Consider the following 19,246-nt stretch of genomic DNA (forward strand, 5'->3'; position numbering starts at 1 on the left):
CTCCACCAGCTCCCCCTTTCAAATTTTTTTTTTTTTTTTTTGCTGATCTTCTAGATCCTGAGAGTGAAATAGTTAAGGAAAGTGCCTATGAGGCTAGAAATGGCTAGAAATGAAATGAGATCAGCCTGTGTGTGCTCATTTTTACTGTATAGAATTCCACAAATAAGAATGACTCATCTAGGGCAGGCTATTCTCTAAATACCTACTTTCTCTGTTACTGACTGCTGGGAGGCCCCAAACCAGGTAGACATTTGAGAAGCAGGTCTGAATAATCTCATTGGAAAGACCAACGTAACTAAAATGCAATGCATTTCATATTTTAACCAGGTAAACAGGGGACAGAAGAGCTTCCCTTCTGAGGGCATTTGAAGAAACTGCTCCTGGGAATACTCTATGAAGATACTTTTCTAACATCTGTTTATGGACATATCACCAAAATTTTTATATTAGCTTTAGATTTGGGCATTTTAAATTCTGTAGTTAGTGAGGACATGTGCAATTCAATTTTATTTTGATTTGTTGCTATATACAGTCAAACACACTGAGAAAGATGTTGGGTAAGATGGAATGGGTCTCCTTCAGGTTGTATAACCTAACTTGCCGATCTCTTGCCTCAACCAGAAAAGCAATATGTAGGAGAAAAATACTCTGGACTAGTTGTTTTCTCCCCGTATTTATAAACAGGGACATTTGTGATATGAGTGATGACACTCTGAGATATGCACCTCAAAGTCCTTGGACTCTGATGCTGTCTCAGTGTGTCAGAAATTGCTTTCCCAACTTCTCACTGCTTTTGCCAATTTTGCAACTCAAAGTTGCATTTGTTTACATCGTGAAAAATATCAGAGTTTATTTGAGGGTGTTTGAAATCTATGGTCTTAGCTGCAAGCTAGATGTCATTTCCATTTAGTTATTTTGCAAAGTTCCTTCCTTTAAATCACAGACATGAATAAGCAAAATGTAAAACTAAAATGGTTTTCATAGTACTTCTTTAGGTGACAGGTGCAATGTAACCCTTCCCCACTTGCCCTGGACTTGGGGAACATACACACAGGAGGGGCCAGGCCCACGCTGAGTGTGAGGGGAGCTGCCTGGTGGGGCTGCAGAGCCCTGATCCCTCCATAAAGGCAGTGGTGGCTACTCACTGTTGGCTGGGTGTTGCCATTCTAGGATGGGAGCTTGGTATTGCTTGATTAAAAAGCTAGAAATCTGAATTTTTGTTGAAACCTCCCATTTTTCAAATGTCAGCAGTTAATTACAATTTTTAAGTACACAAATGGGTCACGAAACAGAACGGCCCAGCCACTAAATAAGAGTTCAAGATTTGTTATGCTGGCCTGGGTGCTGGACTGACGTTCCCTGCCAGGAAGGAGCCTGAGAAGCAGCAAACTCCCTCACTCTTGAAAGGTCACCTGCTTCCAGTATATTCTGGAAAGAAAGATTATGTCATACTTACTTTCAAGATGTTTCCTGGCTACTTCTTTTCTCAGCCACTCCTCACCTGTCCACCAGAAACACTGCCGCCCAGCCATCTGCCAGGGCCCCTGGTTATCAGCCGCCTCGAGAGGATCCCCGCTACGTCCCCAGGGACAGCGCACAGGGGTGAACGCAAGACGCCCGCACTGTGCTCTCGCTGCCCTTGTCCTACACACTGTTACCATCCAAGGCTACGGGGCGCCCAACTGTCCTGGACGGGGGAACTAACTAATTAAGTGAGGGATTTAGGATTTAGAAAGATTTTACTCTTTTTATAACTGTCTATTTATTTAAGTGCCTTCACAGTTCATAAGAATAGACACAATACAAAAAGTTAAACACTCCATGGAATGGCCTTGCTATCCCATCTGTTCTGTTCTCAGCAAATCCCCTTATCAGGACTGTGACATCGTGACTCCCATTCAGGGAAACCCATCATTTTTCCCATAGGCTCCATCTCCGCTTCTCCTCTCACCCCTCAGCAAGCTGAGGGGGGTCATGACCCACGTGCAGATCTCCTGATGTCTAGGTGGTGCCGACAGATAGCATCTGGGGCTCAGCGTGGATCTGAATGGGCGGTGGCTAGGTGCTCATTCAGCGGAACGCCTCTGCCTGTCTTCAGCAACACAATTCCAAGTCAGCACAAAGTTGCAATTAGGCTTTCGCTCGCAGTTCAGGCTCCTTTGAAGAGGATGTCTTTTCATCCTTCAGGGTCATTCAGGAGTTAAGTATCAAATCAAATGACACACGCACATACATACACACATCTAAGGAGAAGCAGTACTTCTCAGGGGCAGTGTGGTCTAATCCACATTAAGGAAGAAAAACATTTTCCTCATTGGGATAAATCTGCCCAGCTGGCTTCCCACAGCGGAGGGAGGGCTCCGACACTCAGAACTGTGTGGCCTCACCTTTGTTCTTCTGCCAGCTCTGTTCCCTCCAGGTTTACTGGGGAACAAAAATGGGATTCATTAAAGGCCGCCTACTCATTAACTCCTTAATGTTCGTTATTTTGTTGGAAAAAACCCAGAAGAGCCTTTGAAATTATTTTATTTTCTTCTGCAACTGGATCAAATATTTGAGAAGGGCTTTCTGTAATCTTTGTACATAGAGAAAGGCCATTTCTAAGTAACCCATGTATTATACCCCGCGTAAATGTATTTTGCAGCAATAATGAAGATATAGAACATCATTTCTTTTCAAAAATGAATTGTTTTCTTTGCAGTCAAGGGGAAGTTTTAATGAATCAGACTTCCACTTTTAAATTTTGTATTTGATACTCTTAGAGGTATTTCTAGTAAGGAAAGAACAGTTTTATTTTATACAAATTTCAGAGTTTTCTCTCTGGGATAATTGAGGAAAATACTGTGTTTCTATGGACAAAGCAAGCATTGTGAACTAAATAGTTATGATTTAGTGGTATCTTAATAATTTTCTGCACTGATGTATTATATATACTGTGGCTAGTACAGAGGAGAAATGTATGTGCTTGGGGTCAAAAAGAGCCCAATATAAATTCTAGCTCTGCCCTTGCAGGCTGAAGGAACTTGGACAACCTAATCACTGGAGGTCGGATTTCCCAGGGAGCAGCCTCTGAGCCAGACAACTGTGTTCAGGTGTTTATTGTGGGGGACATTGGGATGAACAGCTGTGGAAGGGAGGAGAAGGATGCAGGATGGGCAGCAGAGGAATTGAGCAGCGAGGTATACCAGATAGCTGAAGACTGCCTGCCAACAGCATTTCCAGCAGCTGGGACAAGTCCTCACTTAAAGACGGACCTGGATGGGGAATCTCTGTCCATCTCACTTGACGGTTCTGAGCTCCAGTTTCTTTTAAGCATCTAAGCACTGTGTGAAGATTGAATGCAGTGATGACTATAATCTATGTGGTTGAGAACTTCTTACCTCACAGGAAACATTAACTCTCATTATTATTATTACTCACAGGGTTGTGGTTGAGACAGATATTTCAAAGTGCTTGTTAGTACAGAAATGGAAGCATTCTTTTAATGCTTCTGCTTCAAAAACTGTGTATTCCTGGCGTGTCTTAGAGAAACTATAGATGCAACAACTTCCTGAATACCTAGTATTTTGTCTGCTCGCAGAGCAACATTCCAAGATATAGTGGTTTCAGCAAAATCAGGAAGGCTCTCTCATATAAAGACACAGAGATACGGGGCTGTCTCATAGAATCCTTGGACAGGAATTCGGATGGATATTAGAAGCAATTGGACAGGAAGACAGGAGGGTTTAGTCTGCATCTTCATCCCTGCTGTCCAAGCAGCAGCAGCATCACTGAAAACACACTTATGATGATTTATTCTCCCCTCTTGTCCTTCAGATCACCTTCCTTCATTCCATTGATCTTCCAAGGAGGTACACACGGCACTGACAGCATTTAAGCTTTACTCTGATTGGTCTAACTTAAGTCAGGTGTCCATCCCTAGACTCATCAAGAGAGGACACGGTCACATTGCCTTGTGGCACTTTTTGCTCCACATGTTGTATGGTTAGATGCAAGGGATTAGTGGAGTTTCAAGAAAAAGGCATAAAGGTACCAGGCAGATAAAACAGTGGTGGCCATTGAACCTAGAAAGCTGGGAAAAATACTTTTTCTTGGATGTTAACTTAGGGGAAGAAAGACAATGTGGATCACTGGGGAAAAGCAGATTATAGATCAGAGGATAATGAGATTTTTATCTGCTGGCAGAAAGAATCATCACTATATATATATTTTTTCTACATAGATGAGGGAAAAGAAGAGCTGAAGGGGCCCATTGCTCTGGGAAACTCTGTCTAATCATTTCATATTACAGGAATTTTCCAGTCAGAATTTGACAGGGATTTCCTTATAATTTTTATGTTGTTTTTATAGTCCAACTGTTAGAGGGTTAAATAAATATATCCGACATCCTGTTCCTAGTTCCCTTGACCTTGTACTCTATCATCCTTCACAGTGAAGAGACATGAATTTGGTCAGAATATTGGACCTTGAATGGTATCATTTCGTTTACAGGGGTTTAGGGATAGAAGGTTCCAAAGTAGAAGATGTTTCATCAATTACACACAATATTTAAGAAAATGAAAACTAACTGATATGCATTAAGCACTGTGCACCTGCCTTCAAGATATTTTGCATACTCTTTCTGCCGGAATAATCAACTTTGATGAGAATTTGATCTTCCCGTTGTCATTTTCATTCTGACTAGTTTCTTGTGGGAAGCATTCCAGTGCAACAACAGTTTATAAAAAGTGCTTCATAAGCCCTAAAACATCATCGCTGTCTCAATTGATGTAATATCTCTGCCAGCTCCAAAAGACTCACCTGAATTTTTACCTTCACGTCGAGTTTCTGAAGCTAAGTGGAGCTACCGTATTTTCTGGGACTACACAACTATTCTCTTTTCTCTGTTCCATCTTCAGATAGAATGCCACCATAACAACACTAATGTCCTTGAAATTGTCAAGATAAAAGAGAATAATGAAAGAATTTTGAAAATGTATTTCCCCACGTCCAACATCCAATTCACTCATTTGGGTGAATTTTCTCTGTCCGATAAGTCACGTTGACTCTGCTTAGGAGTCAAACACACTTGTGTCTGGATTCCGGCAGAGCTCTGATTAGCTCCCTGGTCTTGAACAAGTAGCTCTTACTCTTGGATCAGTCAACACCCCTGCATCCTCAACAGCTTCAGCATCTTCATCTTCTGGGACCCTTCCTGTAAACTTTTTGCCTGCAAGCCAGCTCTTTTCTGATAACATTTTTCCAGAAGCCTTCTCAGAAAAGGCTGGTTTTCTTTTCTCCTATCCCAGTTGCCTTAGTTGTCATCTCTGTTACCCCAGTCCCACTCTCTACCATCATTTCCAGACCATTAGGTCTCCTGTTCTTCTGAAAAAATAAAAATACAAACAATACTGCTTCTTTGAAGCTCACATCATTCACTCATATGAGGTCCCTCTTCCTTGAAACAGTCAAAATTCCATTCACATGTTCCCATGACTTCATTCACTGAACACTTTGCCCCCTGGATGGCAGCCTTCTTTTTCTGCCCAACCTCTTCCAGCATCTCAGATGACTTCAACATCCGTGAAGATGTCTTCACGTTTTAGCTTCTCGGTTCCTAGGCCATCTCTTTCCAATGACTTTTTGACACCTGTACCACATCCACCCACCCCATAGTCATATCTTGGACCATATCATCACTGACAAACCTACCACCTCTGAAATCTCCAACTAAAACCTCCCAATCCTACCTCCCTATCGGTTTAGCTCACATGCTCAGGTGCTCTCGCAGCAACACCTGCTGGCCGTCCTCTTGTTGTCATTCTTCCTTGTCTAGTGTACCTCCTATGATTCATTATTATGCTCACCTTCTTGCAAATATTGTCACTTCTGATGCCTTCTGCTGCTTCAGTCCCACCCACCTGGTAACCCCTTAACCTTGAATGAACTGAGCCACCCACACTCCCATCACCTGTATCCAAGTAGCAGAGGGTTGCTGGAGAAAACCCTCCAGTCAGGCTGGTATTACTCTAAACTGATGTCCACCAGCCTCCTCTGATGTCTCATGCCCGCAATCCTAGGTGTTTAAATGTACTCCTTCCCACCTTCTCCAAACCTCTAGCACTTCTACCCACTGCTACTCAGAAGCACATTGCCCTTTATTTCACCAAGAAAACAGAGGCTTTCAGAAGTTTATGTTACAGTAGAAGATGTGTGATATGGACAAATACTTGATTAACTAATAGAAAAAAATTAGGCTGAAGTGGAGAATTAAAGATACCCACACATATATCTTACCCACCTTATTTTGATGTTATGCATAGAAAGGACATTTATTGATAATTTTTGAATGGATGCCCAAGGTCATTACTTGAGTAGGTCCCTGGGGGCTCTTAGTTTCTCATTGTCTTTTTTGTAGGGGCTTAGCTTTCTCTATTACACAATTGGAATCTGTGATTTCCAGATTCAATCTTTTCAAAGATGAGTAACCACTTGTGTATTTTTGCAAACAAGCTGAATTTAGAGGACAGTGCTTTTTATTATGTTTTTTTTCTTCAAGAAAGGTCTTTTGCACATACCACACTCAACATTTTTTAATGTCTTTTGCCTTCACTCAGTCTTTCTAATGCATTCAACATAGTTTCATTAGAAACAACTCTTTTCATCCTCATAATTCATGGCTTGAGTGATATTTTATTAATTTACATAATTATTATAACAAATATAACTGGTATAGATAGATTTGAGAACAGACACCACTTTCTTTTGATATGCATACAAATCAGCAGGTGAGAGCACAAAGATACATCCTTTACTGTTCTTTAATACATGCAAACCCTTTGATCATTATAATCTTTTTCCTTTCAAAGAACAGCAGATAGCTTTATGTTTAAAAATGTAGAGGATAGGCATTGGAATGAGGAGGAAAATATGACTTTTAAGTCCTGACAGCAAATGAGCCATTTATTTCTAGAGGCCACATTTAAATTGGTTTGAATTAAGATGTCATCATTGAAAGGCAATTATCTAATTAGTATTTTAAAAAACCTGATCAAGAAAGTCCCTAAAAATGGAGAGACCTTCAAGATGGCAGAGGAGTAAGACACAGAGACCACCTTCCTCCCCACAGATACATCAGAAATATATCTACACGTGGAACAACTCCTACAGAACACCTACTGAACGCTGGCAGAAGACCTCAGACTTCCCAAAAACCAACACATATATATGGAATCTGAAAAAATTAAAAAATGGTTCTGAAGAAACTAGGGGCAGGACAGGAATAAAGACACAGACGTAGAGAATGGATTTGAGGACACGGGGAGGTGGAAGGGTAAGCTGGGACGAAGTGAGAGAGGGGCATGGACATAGATACACTACCAAATGTAAAATAGATAGCACAGGGAGATCAGCTTGGTGGTTTGTGACCACCTTGAGGGGGGGGTTAGGGAGGGTGGGAGGGAGACGCACAAGGGAGGAGATATGGGGATGTATGTATATGTATAGCTGACTGACTTCGTTACACAGCAGAAACCAACACACCATTGTAAAGCAATTATACTCCAATAGAGATGTTAAAAAATAAGTAAATAAAATAAAATAAAGTAAAATAAAACAGCAGATTATACCAAACTGACTAGGATCACAGTGAAATATCATTAAGTACTGAACTCTTTCTGGGACATTCTTCAATGTGCAGAACTTCTGTTGCTTTACTTCCAGGTAAATAAATTCAACCATTTTTTCAATTCAAAAAAAAAAAAAAAGAAAATCCCTGAAAATGTAATTAAGCATATAATTACCAGTTTTAGTTACATGTGTAAATGGCTATTTGAAATTGAAACAGATTAGAGCACTCTGACGCTTGTTAATGCTCTGATATTCTTATTACATGCAGTGTATACATGACAAAGTTAATTTAAGCCTAGTGCTCATTTAAATAGATGTTGCTTATAAATACTATTAGTCAAATTGTTAACATGTGACATAGTAGGGGGTGGAATATGGGGTCCTTGGACACATAATGTTGTTTACACTTTCAATTGTTTTGAAAGATACAAGAATTTAGAACACATTTAAGCAAAAATCTTTAGCAGATTTATGCATACACTTAAATAATCTGTTAAATTCCCTGGTCATCATAGTTTACTTTATATATTAGAAATGACTTTAATACCACCTCTCTGGTATTACAATTATTAAAAAAGGAATCAACACTTATCTAAGGGTGATTAAACTCAATTATTGTCAAGAAAGAGAAAGATTTTATGGTCTTTTAATATCTGCCTTCTTAAGGATCGTACATTACTAGCAATGCACTTCCAAAAACTGAGAATTCTTTCTCAGTATATGGTGTTTAGAGAAAACATAATGTAAGAATAAAGATGTGAACAATAAGAATTCTAGTTACTGTTTCTAATTCTTAAGTCATTGCCACCTAAATAATGCTAGTTGTAGAAAATTCAGTAAAATTTTATTTATATATTTATGGGTCCTGAATTTCTGCATTGTGTCCTAAGAGTCAGTAGCTAGACCCAAATTTGTTTACAATCTAAATTTAAATTTTAAGGTGAAAAGAAAATATTTGCGTAGGCTTTTCCAACTCATCCCCTTGCTCATCCAGGTGGTCGCCCTGCCCCCACCCAAGGAATATTTATCTTTCTAAATCAGTCATCACTTCTTGGCTTGACCTTTATTTTCTCTGAGAGTGAAGTCCTCAGATACATAACGAGAAGGAGTTAGTGGTTCCATGTTTCTGCGCTAACAATCTGGTCTTTATTAGCCTTTGTGTTTTCCAGGATAAGGAGTGTTGACAACACATCCTTCAGGATGCGGGAGAATGCCTCTGCATGTCTTAGGCTGGCAAATTTACAACAGATGGAGAAGAGAATGAGCTCGCCGTTGCGGTCAGCCTGTGTGTACCCAAGGCTGCACATGGCAATGTAGTGTGTCGATCGTGGGGCACTTCCTGCGCGGCTCCTGACTCTGCCGAGAGCGTGTTACGAGTTGCTTGCACTGTCACACCATAGAGTATTGAGAGGGTGTCACTGAAGCCGTTTGTTTCTTCACTCTTCCCTTAACTCTACTTCTCTAGGAAGAGATCAGACGGCTACCAAGAGAGAACATTTCGTTTTAAGGGCGCCATATTCTTCCCTTGATCACATTTTCCGTTCTTAGCGCTAGAATCTATTTATTTTAAGATCAGGGACTTTTCAAAAATTGTGTGTGTGTGTGTGTGTGTGTGTGTGTGTGTGTGTGTGTGTGTGTGTTTGAGTGTGTGTGTGTCTGTGTAAATGAAATATTTTTCATTTATAGATACCTGGGGGTTCTTAAGATTGGATGAGAGAAAAATGGTATTTGTTTTTGTGTTTTTTGTTTCTTGCGGTATGCGGGCCTCTCACTGCTGTGGCCTCTCCCGTTGCGGAGCACAGGCTCCGGACGCGCAGGCTCAGTGGGCATGGCTCACGGGCCCAGCCGCTCCGCGGCACGTGGGATCTTCCCGGACCGGGGCACGAACCCGCGTCCCCTGCATCGGCAGGCGGACTCTCAACCGCTGCGCCACCAGGGAAGCCTGAAAAACAGTATTTGGAATAGTTTGGAGCCTGACGTGTCTAAATGTGAACTCTAGATCCACACATGTATATTACCTGTGAAATTTTCTTAGCCACTCTGAAAGTTCCCTTAACTTTAAAATAGTGACCATATCATCCACCTATCAGGATTGTTTTGGAGATTAAATGATAAAACATATAAAGTATATAGTAAATGTTTGGCATATAGTAACAGTTAAACACTTGGTGGTTTCTCTCCCCAAATAATAGCTCCAGGGGAGTGATCCTTGGCAAATGTTTCATCATCTGAACTGAAAATACAGTAAATGCGACAGAAGTTCTCAGTGAACTTAATAAGCTACCAAACTTCACCATAAAAGTTCATGGGAATTTATTGCCCCCTGCAGTGGACTACCTGCTGATTACTGCCCACATCCTATAGGTCTCTGTGCCAGACACTGTAAGGCTTACTAGGAGAAATCCCCAAAGGGCCTTAGATCCAAGACTTGTATGACGTTAGGGACCCACAAAAACATTCTGAGCAAAGAAGTGACACGCAGAAAGTGTTCTTAAGGAAGTGTGAGCTCTTGGCATGTGTGGAAAGGTCTGGAGAATGGAGACACCTGAGGACCTAGGATGCTATTGTGACCATCTAGGGCAGTGAAGTGGTGAGGTCTGAACTAGGTGGTTAAATCTGGGGCTTCCCTTCAAGGAATGATGATTCCTTTGACAAAAGCAGAAAAGAAAGGCACCGTGCTTTGATGAAAACTGCCCACCCATCTGTGTGAGGCTATCTGGGGACTCGGGCCTGTGGAACTGACCCTCATGCAGAGGCCAGCTCACAGGTGTGGTGAGTGTCCAAGGGACACACAAGTCTCAGTCAACAGATTGGAAATGATTAGCACACAGAGGAAGCTGGAAAGAGGGTGACAAGTCAATTACGGCCCAGTTTCAGGGGCTTGGTGGAGTGGCTCATACAGCCCAAGTTGGAGAACATGAGTTTAGAGGGAACGGATCAACATACATTTACCATTTTATCTAGCTTCTCTCCGTGATCCCAAATCAAGCAGCGAAGGGTATGTGTCTAGAATAGGGATTAGCAAAATGCACCCTGCAGAAGAACAAGGAAGAGAGAATCTAGGGCCCTGGCAAAAGCAACGCTGGGGTCTGTGCTGGGAAGTGAAACAGAGGTGCCAGAGGGGGCTGATGGGTTGGTGGAGAAAAGTCGTCCAGAGCTTTCGGTGAATACAACATCAAGTTCATAAAGAAGGAGAGAAGGTGGGGTATGCAGGCAGGGGTGTGATTGTGTACATGATCCTAAAGGCAAAGATGCCTCTGTGTTAATGGGTAAGTGGAGTGGAATGAAAGTAGTTGCCATGTAGGAGGCTCTGTGACTATCAGATTGATTTGTTAGAAGAATCATCTAGGTCCAGGTTGATTTTCCAAGAATGATGGCAAGAAAAGGGCAGGAAAAGAAGAAAATGAATCGGGTGCTGAAGTTGGTAGGAATGTTAGCAGAAAGTTCTAGAGATCAAAATATACTGTATTACATGGATGGACCTAGAGATTGTCACAGTGAGTGAAATAAGTCAGGCAGAGAAAGACAAATATCTTATGATATCGCTTATATGTGGAATCTTACGCGGAAAAGTTTGTTAAGAGACAGCAGAACCATGATGAAATGGCTCTTGAATGGAGGATGCTGAAGACATCTCCTTGTGCTATGAGCTGAGGTTCATGGGGGTATCTTCTCTGGAGAGAGTGGCAAGGATGCCAGCCGGTTCTTACACAGTAGGAAGAGCAAACTAATGGGGAACACAGACCATGACCAGTGTGTTCTGAGCACAGCCAGGGTTCCAAAAAGCCAAGCGTGGGAGGGGCTCTTAACAGCAGAATAAAAAAGGTGGGAGAGCATTTCCACTGGTCTCCCATTTTCCTTCTAGGCTTTTAGCTGTATCATAAAGAGTAAGAATTATTTATTTAGAAAAACAGGAATTGTGTTTACCCCCCATACAAGACTGAAAAAGCTATATATTTCTCTCCTTCTCCACTTGTCGTTCTTAGTTTGCTTATTTGTGTCTGCAAAGTGTGCACAATTTTTCTACGTGCAAAGATGCTGTGAGTATAATAGACTATTGACTTGGTCATAAGTTTGAGTTAAACTGAAAGAATAATAAGCAATGTTGATATTTGCTCAGAATTATAATAAATATGTAACTGTGGTGCTCACCAGGTTAAAAGAGCATTTTGCTCCTGTTGCGGGGGAGTCTGCCTAACGTGTTTGACATTTGAAATATGAACAACGCAAGAGATCTTAGACATAATCCAGCAAAACAAGTTATTGAATTTTATTTTTTTAAAGTCAGCATTGGTTTGTAATACATTATTTGACATTGCAGCATTTTTTTTAATTGACCATGCTTTTGCAATATTTTTGTTTTTTCTTTTTTTTTCCCCCCATACTTTATTGGGGAAAGAAGTATAAGAAAAAATATTAGGAACATTTAGTTCTAAAGGAGACCTAATAGATACACTTCAATATTGGGAATTGGGCGCTGTGTTAAATGTCTCTATTAACATCACATAAGGAAACAAACATCTACCGCCTTAGAAATTGGCCATGGCTCTGTTGTCAGGGTTCAGCTTCAAAGGCAGGCTGTGAAATATTTCAGAAAGGGTCTAATGATCCGATGCAGATTTAGCGAGATGAGTACAGTACAGCTGAGGACTTACGGACGACCCCTCCTACCCCGCCCCCGACAATGTCCTCCATGAAATGTTAGAGAATAAGGAAGAAATAAAAGTCTGTGTTTCGTATTTCCCAGACACCAGATGGCATAAAAGTTCAAGAGCGATAGCAGTGAACTTTGGCTAATAAAACACACGGACAAAATTAAGATACCAATAGAAATAATCACTGTTGTTTCAAAGATTTATTGATGACATAGGGTGACATTTTTGTCTGTGTGTTTAAATAAGAAGCTGCCTTGATGTGTGACTGTTGCCTTACTCTTTGTTTGTTCAACAAACATTTGCCCAGCCCGTGTTAACCACCAGGCATTGTTCTAGGCACTGGTGATTCAGCAGTGAACAGGACAGGTTCCCTGCACCCACATACCTCTCACCCGAGTGGTGTGAATAAAGAACACAATTTCAGATGCCAGGTGTTCAAGGCATCTCCCCTTTTTTACCTAAAGGTGGGCAAATAAGTGCTCCCTTAGATCTGTGCTGGTTCTGGACGAACATCCACTCCACCACTGGAGAAAAACCTGATCACCTTTAACAGAGAGTATACAGTATATAGAGTGTGTCAACTGAAAAAAATGCACCACGTGACGGTTGTGAGTTAAGTTTTATTTGCCGCCCAGGGAGGACTATAGCCCCAGAGACAGCATGTCGGGTAGCTCTGAGTCACTGCTCTGAAGAGGTTGGGGCATGGGGGGCAGGTCAGAACATATCTGATTTTAGGGAAGGGGGTACATGCCATCGAGCACACATTTTGGCCAAAGGCTGCTAGTCACGAGAAGCAGATGTTTTCATTAATGATTCTAGTGCTTTTCTAGATATGAGCAGATGCAAGAAACTGGGCTCATAGGATCTTCTCCTGCAAATATCTAACTATCTGAAGGCCTGTTCTGCCGGTTTCTCCCGGAACACCGATGCCTCGCTCCTGATCTCAGCCCTGTCCTCCCTTCAGGGGACGTTGCAGGTCGGCGACTGCAGTGGCTACCGACTTCGTGCTTGTAGAGCCAGGTGGTGAGCGACAAGGTTTAGCAGGCAAGAGCACACAACTGAGTGTGTACGTGTGCTCATGTCTGTTAACAGCTCTCTGTCTCCTTCTCCCTTCCCCACCGCCCTTCTCTCTCTGTTAAAGGCTCCCACCACGTTGCCTTTAGCCTGGTTAACGGGTCTTTCATTTCCCAGGAAATTCCTTCTGTTTGGCAAGCACAGCACTGGAGGCAGTTTTTTCGCAGGAGGAGGGATCTTCCAAAACCCTGCTTGCCTCTTGCCTTAGCCCTCACTCCTTCTCCCCCCCCCCCCGGAGGACAAGCGTGCTCAGCTCTCCCTGCCCTTCTCTTCCGGGCCCAGCTGCCTGCCCAGGGCGTGTGCTCTGTTCTGCTCCAGGTCTGCATGGCTGCCTTTGCCTGGGTGGCAAGTCAGCCTAAGGCGGAGGTGAGGGCTCTGAAAGCTGATTCTGCTGACATACAGGCTCCAGTTACAACCTCATTAGGACCAGCCTGGCGTTCTGCTATCTGTCTCCTTGACTTCAGTTCCTCAGTGGGTTTAGAAATCTGCAGGAGATAAAAGGAGTACCATTTGCCTCTTAAAATGCTAACACAGAAAACTTGCCCTGGGTCATCCCCTGAGTCATTCCCACTGCCGCTCCATCTGTCCCTCTCTCTCTCTTTTGCACACACACACACACACGCACACACACGCACGCACACGAAAGTAGGAGGTCCAGTCTCCTCATGAACACAGGGGTCCTGGTTCTAAGGGGAGAAGCCACCTGTGTTTTCAGTCCCCAGGGAGGCGAGAAGTAGGATTGGGGCCCTTCTGTCATCCCCAGGCTGACCTTGTAGCCACCCTTGCTAAACGCTGTGCACAAAACTGTCACTCTTTCAGGCCCTGGGGCGGCGGCAGTGCCCTCACTTAGATCTTTCAGGGAGAGCAGTGCCAATTCAGACACTGACCCATGCTAAAACTGTCCACGTGGCTCTGGGCGAAGCGTACAGACCAGTCCGCGAAGTGCGTTCCTGACTCTGATGTATCATGTGCTTGGTGCTAACCTCATACTCATGGAAGGTTTAATAACAGTGAGGACGTATTTCCGAAATAAGTGAACAGAAAAGGAGTAAATCAATTTAAAAGATTTACCCAGCAAAGACACATGTATGTTCTTAATATGCGGCCATGGTCTCTGGTGGTCTGTCTATCAAACCAAGGGTTAACCTTCACCTAAGTACTATGTCTTGTTCAGGAAAAGCAGAGGCAGTAGTTCAGCTAAGTCTGTTTACGTCGTCAGTATGAGCAGAACATGTGGATGAAATCAGATCTTCTATATTCAGTCTTAAGTTGAGGGCTAGAATATTACCTTGAGAAAGAAGAAAATTACTTGGTGTTTTGTCTTCTAGACTAGTTCTTCTTGCTATTGCAACTAAGAATATTACTTTTTAAAGTCATTCAGGCCTGAAAACTCAGTGACCTCAGACTCCTCTTAGGTAAATCTGTCCCGGTCCCTGTGTATTTCAGACACACCTGCTTTGACTTTCTAAAGAAAGCAAACCTTTATTTCTTTCTTAAATCCTTCTTTTGTGGATGGACATGGTGCTGAGGGGAATATTCATGAGGAGCTTATGTTCTAGAACTTTATATTCATAACAGAGAACACTAGATTTGCTAAGTGGAGCAGCTGTCATTCTTTTGTGGAACCATGAGGCAGTTTCAGTGAAGTATGGGGAAGCAAACTGAATTGGCATAATTAAGCGCCAACGCGTTTCTCTCTCTCTTTTTTTCATTGTGGTAAAAAATACACAACATAAAATTAACCATCTTAACTGTTTGTAGGTGTATGGTTCAGTAGTGTTGACTAGATTCATGTTTTTGTGCAGCTGATCTCTAAAACTCCTTTTTATCTTACAAAACTGAAACTCTATGCTGATTGGACAGCAACCCCCATTTCTGTCTTCCCCTATAGTCCCTGTAGACCACTGTTCTACTTTCTGTTTTAAATTTTATTTATTTATTTATTTATTTATTTATTTATGGCTGCGTTGGGTCTTCGTTTCTGTGCGAGGGCTTTCTCTAGTTGCGGCGAGCGGGGGCCCCTCTTCATCGCGGCGCTTGGGTCTCTCACTATCGCGGCCTCTCGTTGCGGAACACAGGCTCCGGACGCGCAGGCTCAGTAGCTGTGGCTCACGGGGCCGGTTGCTCCACGGCATGTGGGATCCTCCCAAACCAGGGCTCGAACCCGTGTCCCCTGCATCGGCAGGCAGATTCTCAACCACTGCGCCACCAGGGAAGCCCTACTTTCTGTTTTTATAACACTTCATAAAGTGAAAGTGGAACAATGTAGTTTGTCTTTTGTGACTGGATTATTTCAGTATAATGTCGTTAAATTTCATCCATGTTGTAGCGTATGCCAGAATTTCCCTCCTTTTTAGGGCTGAATAATGGCCCATTGTACGTATAGACCACATTTTCTTTATTCATTCATCCATTGGTGGACAAGGGGTTGCCTCCGCCTCTTGGCTATTCTGAACAGTGCTGCAATGAACATTTGTGTGAAAATATCTCTTTGAGATCCTGCTTTTATTTCTCTTGCATAAATATCCAGAAGTAGGATTGCTGGGTTATAGGGAAATTCTGGTTTTAATTTTTTGAGGAACCTCCATACTGTTCTCCATAGCAGCTGAGCTATTTCCCATTCCCACCAGCAGGGTACAAGGGTTCCAAGAGCGAATGCATTTCTTAAGATCTGTTACTTGTGCCTCGTGACACACACTTGACCACTTCCAGGCTAAACCCCAAGCTTGCCTTTGTCATTGTCTCCGGCACACTGGAGTGCACCCTGCTATCGCCCCAGCCCGGCAGGCATCAGAGCGCGCTCTCAGAGGTTAAGACACTGGAGTGCACCCTGCTATCCCCCCAGCCCGGCAGGCATCAGAGCGCGCTCTCAGAGGTTAAGAGAAATGGATTACATACTGGTGTCTAGTAGGTTCGTTGTAGCTGAGTCACGCTTCTCTGCTTCTCACGTGCAGGTCCTGACCGATACAGCAAAGTCAGCTCAAGCAAAGAGAGAGGGTTCTGGCTGTGTGTCCTGTCCCAGAGGGGCGGCACGGCAGTCACATTTTCTGTGGCTAATGTGTAATCATATTAGTTGTCTCCACACGTGCCCAGCTGGGTCACCCTTCGCGGTCGCCATAATCAGACAAATGTACTGACGCCCTGAGGCCAAGGCATACATCATTGCAATAGGATTATTTATAATTTTAGGTCTATAAGATTTCATTACTTTTTCCCCTCTAACTAGAGTTTCACTATATGGTGCATTGATCTAGGGAAATGCAGGTCCAAGAAGGATATTCCTAGATTTTCTTCCACTTCTTCCAGATTCTCTCTTTTGTGAATTGGAGACATTAATACCTACTTGTCATAGGCAGGATTTTGCTCCTCATGACTTTTACTGCCTGGTGTTAGGCCTGCAACTATGTACACAACATGGAAAAGGGGAGTTGAGGCTGTGGATGGAATTAAGTTTGCCGATCAACTGACCTTTTTTTTATAGAAGTATAGTTGATTTACAATGTTGTGTTAATTTCTGCTGCACAGCAAATGATTCAGATGAAATAGAAATTTTATCCTGGATTATCTGAATGGCTCGAATGTAATCACATGGACCTTTAAACTTGGAAAGGGAAGGCAGAAGAGTCAGTCTGAGAGATGTGAGGTTGGACAAAGAGACAGGAGAGATTTGAATCATGAGAAGGACTCAACCCGCTGTGGCTGGCTTTGAAGAAGGAGGGAGGTACCACTAGGCAGGGATTGCAAGCTACCTAGGGAAGTTGGGAACGGCCCTCTGCTGACACCCAGCAGGGACGCAGGACCTTGGTCCTCCCACAGCAAGGAGCTGAAATTCTGCCAACGACTTAAATGGACAAGGCAACAGATTCTCCCCAAGAGCTCCCAGAAGGGAGTGCAGGCCCGCAGACACCTTGATTATAGCTCAATGAGAGCCATCCAGGACTTCTGACTTACAGACCTGCAGGACAAATAATACATATTGTTTAAAGCCAATAAAATTTTGGTAATTTATTATGGAAGCAATTGAAAACTAATATACTACTTCCTAATGTGGTTTTAAGGAGTTAAATGAGGCAGCGTTGGCAAGACCCAGAGTTTGGTCCATAATAAGTGTTCAGTCATTTCTATGATTATCCCCAATAAAACACAACACAGCCCAATGTGCCCTAAAGAATCCAGGCCCAGAACACAGGAGTCAGGGGCCCTCTGTCTGCACCCTGTACCCTGTACCCTGCCACGTGGGCTATTGTAAATAAAACTACAATAAACATGGAAGTGCAGATATCGTTTTGAGATAGTGATATCATTTCTTGTGGATATATGCCCAGAAGTAGAATTGCTTGATTTTATGTTAATTCTATTAATTTTTTGTGGGAAAAAAAATACTGCTTCCCATAGTGGCTACATCAATTTACATTCCCATAAACAGTTAACAAGGGTTTCCTTTACTCCACATCTTTACCAGCTCTTATCTCTTGTCTTTTTGATAATAGCCACTCTTACATGTTTGAGGCTGGATTTTATTATTATATTTATTGTGCTTATTAAGGTCCAATAGACCTCACATTAGTGTCACTAAAGTTAATATATACAATTCTCTAAGCGCCTTGACATTTCAGTTGCTTTGAATAAATTAACTGAAATACTTTTCTATATTTGGTCCGGGTTTGTCCATCTCAGTTGGATAGCTGTATTTCTTAGAAGCTGAAACATTTTGATGTGGAAACTTTCTTGTTATTACCAGAAATTATCAACAGAACATTTTCACAAAAGTGTATTACCTTTTGCTATTTAGTTAATAGCAATCATGCAATGGATTATAAGATGCACCCCAACTTTATGAAAGCTAAACTACAAAGCAGTTCGATCCTAGGAGATGAACAAAAGATCTTCTTAATAAAAGAGTGTGAGCTAATAAATGTAGGACTTTTTGAATTCATAAGGAAGGAAATGCATATACTATTATCGTTTTGCAAAACCCCCAATAAATTAACCAGCTCAGACAAGAATCGATAAAAGATGTTAAGACAATTAGTGATGGTTATGGAGGAGAGGATGTTGGCAAGGTGACCAGCACATGACACCACAGATTTTTTGATAATTGCAAAGGAGAAACTTACCTTTACCATGGGTCTCTCTGGTGGTCACCACTTCAGTACAGTGATATAATTTAGCCTTAATAGTAGTGGGTCTGCATAAAGGTACATATCTAAAGATGACTCAGTATGTATTATCCAACATCATTTATGATGCATTCTTACCAAGATTGTTTTATCAAGTGTAAATAGCCTTTGGACTTAACTTCAGATTATAGGAAATAAAGAGGATAGAGGAACAATAAACTATAGGATGGAGTTCAAGCCTCCTGGTCCAGAAAATACACACTGTGCAGTCAACCTTGGTCTAGAAGGCAGAAAAATCACTACATCTAGTCTTGGCCACTTAAATCGGGAGGGGAAGCCCACCTAAACTTGCAGGAATCTTTCTCCCAAGAGATTATAGGGGATGATCACTAATTACCAATTAAATCTTTTCATCTTTGACCCTACATTAAACACACGCTTTTTTCTTTAATCCTAAAAAGACATTTGTTTCCATTAAAACAGGCATATGGATTAGGAATAACATTGAAAGGGCTATCAATTACTGACGTGGCTACAACAATCATTTTGTGGAAGAAGCACCATCTAAGTTTTCTTAGATGAGGAACAGGGACAGGGAAAGGATGAATATCATCTTTACAGGCATTCAGTGGAGGTGGGAAAGGGTATTATAGGCAGTGGAACAAGATTGTCCGTGAAAGCAGAGTCTGGTTTTTCAGGGGTGTGGAGTATATGAGGCGGGGAGATATGGACAAATGGCTCTGGCTTGGGGATCATTCATGGCCTTGCACGCACAGTAAAGCATTCTTA

Source organism: Tursiops truncatus, chromosome 17, assembly GCF_011762595.2.
Source record: "Tursiops truncatus isolate mTurTru1 chromosome 17, mTurTru1.mat.Y, whole genome shotgun sequence".
Lineage (NCBI taxonomy): Eukaryota > Metazoa > Chordata > Mammalia > Artiodactyla > Delphinidae > Tursiops > Tursiops truncatus.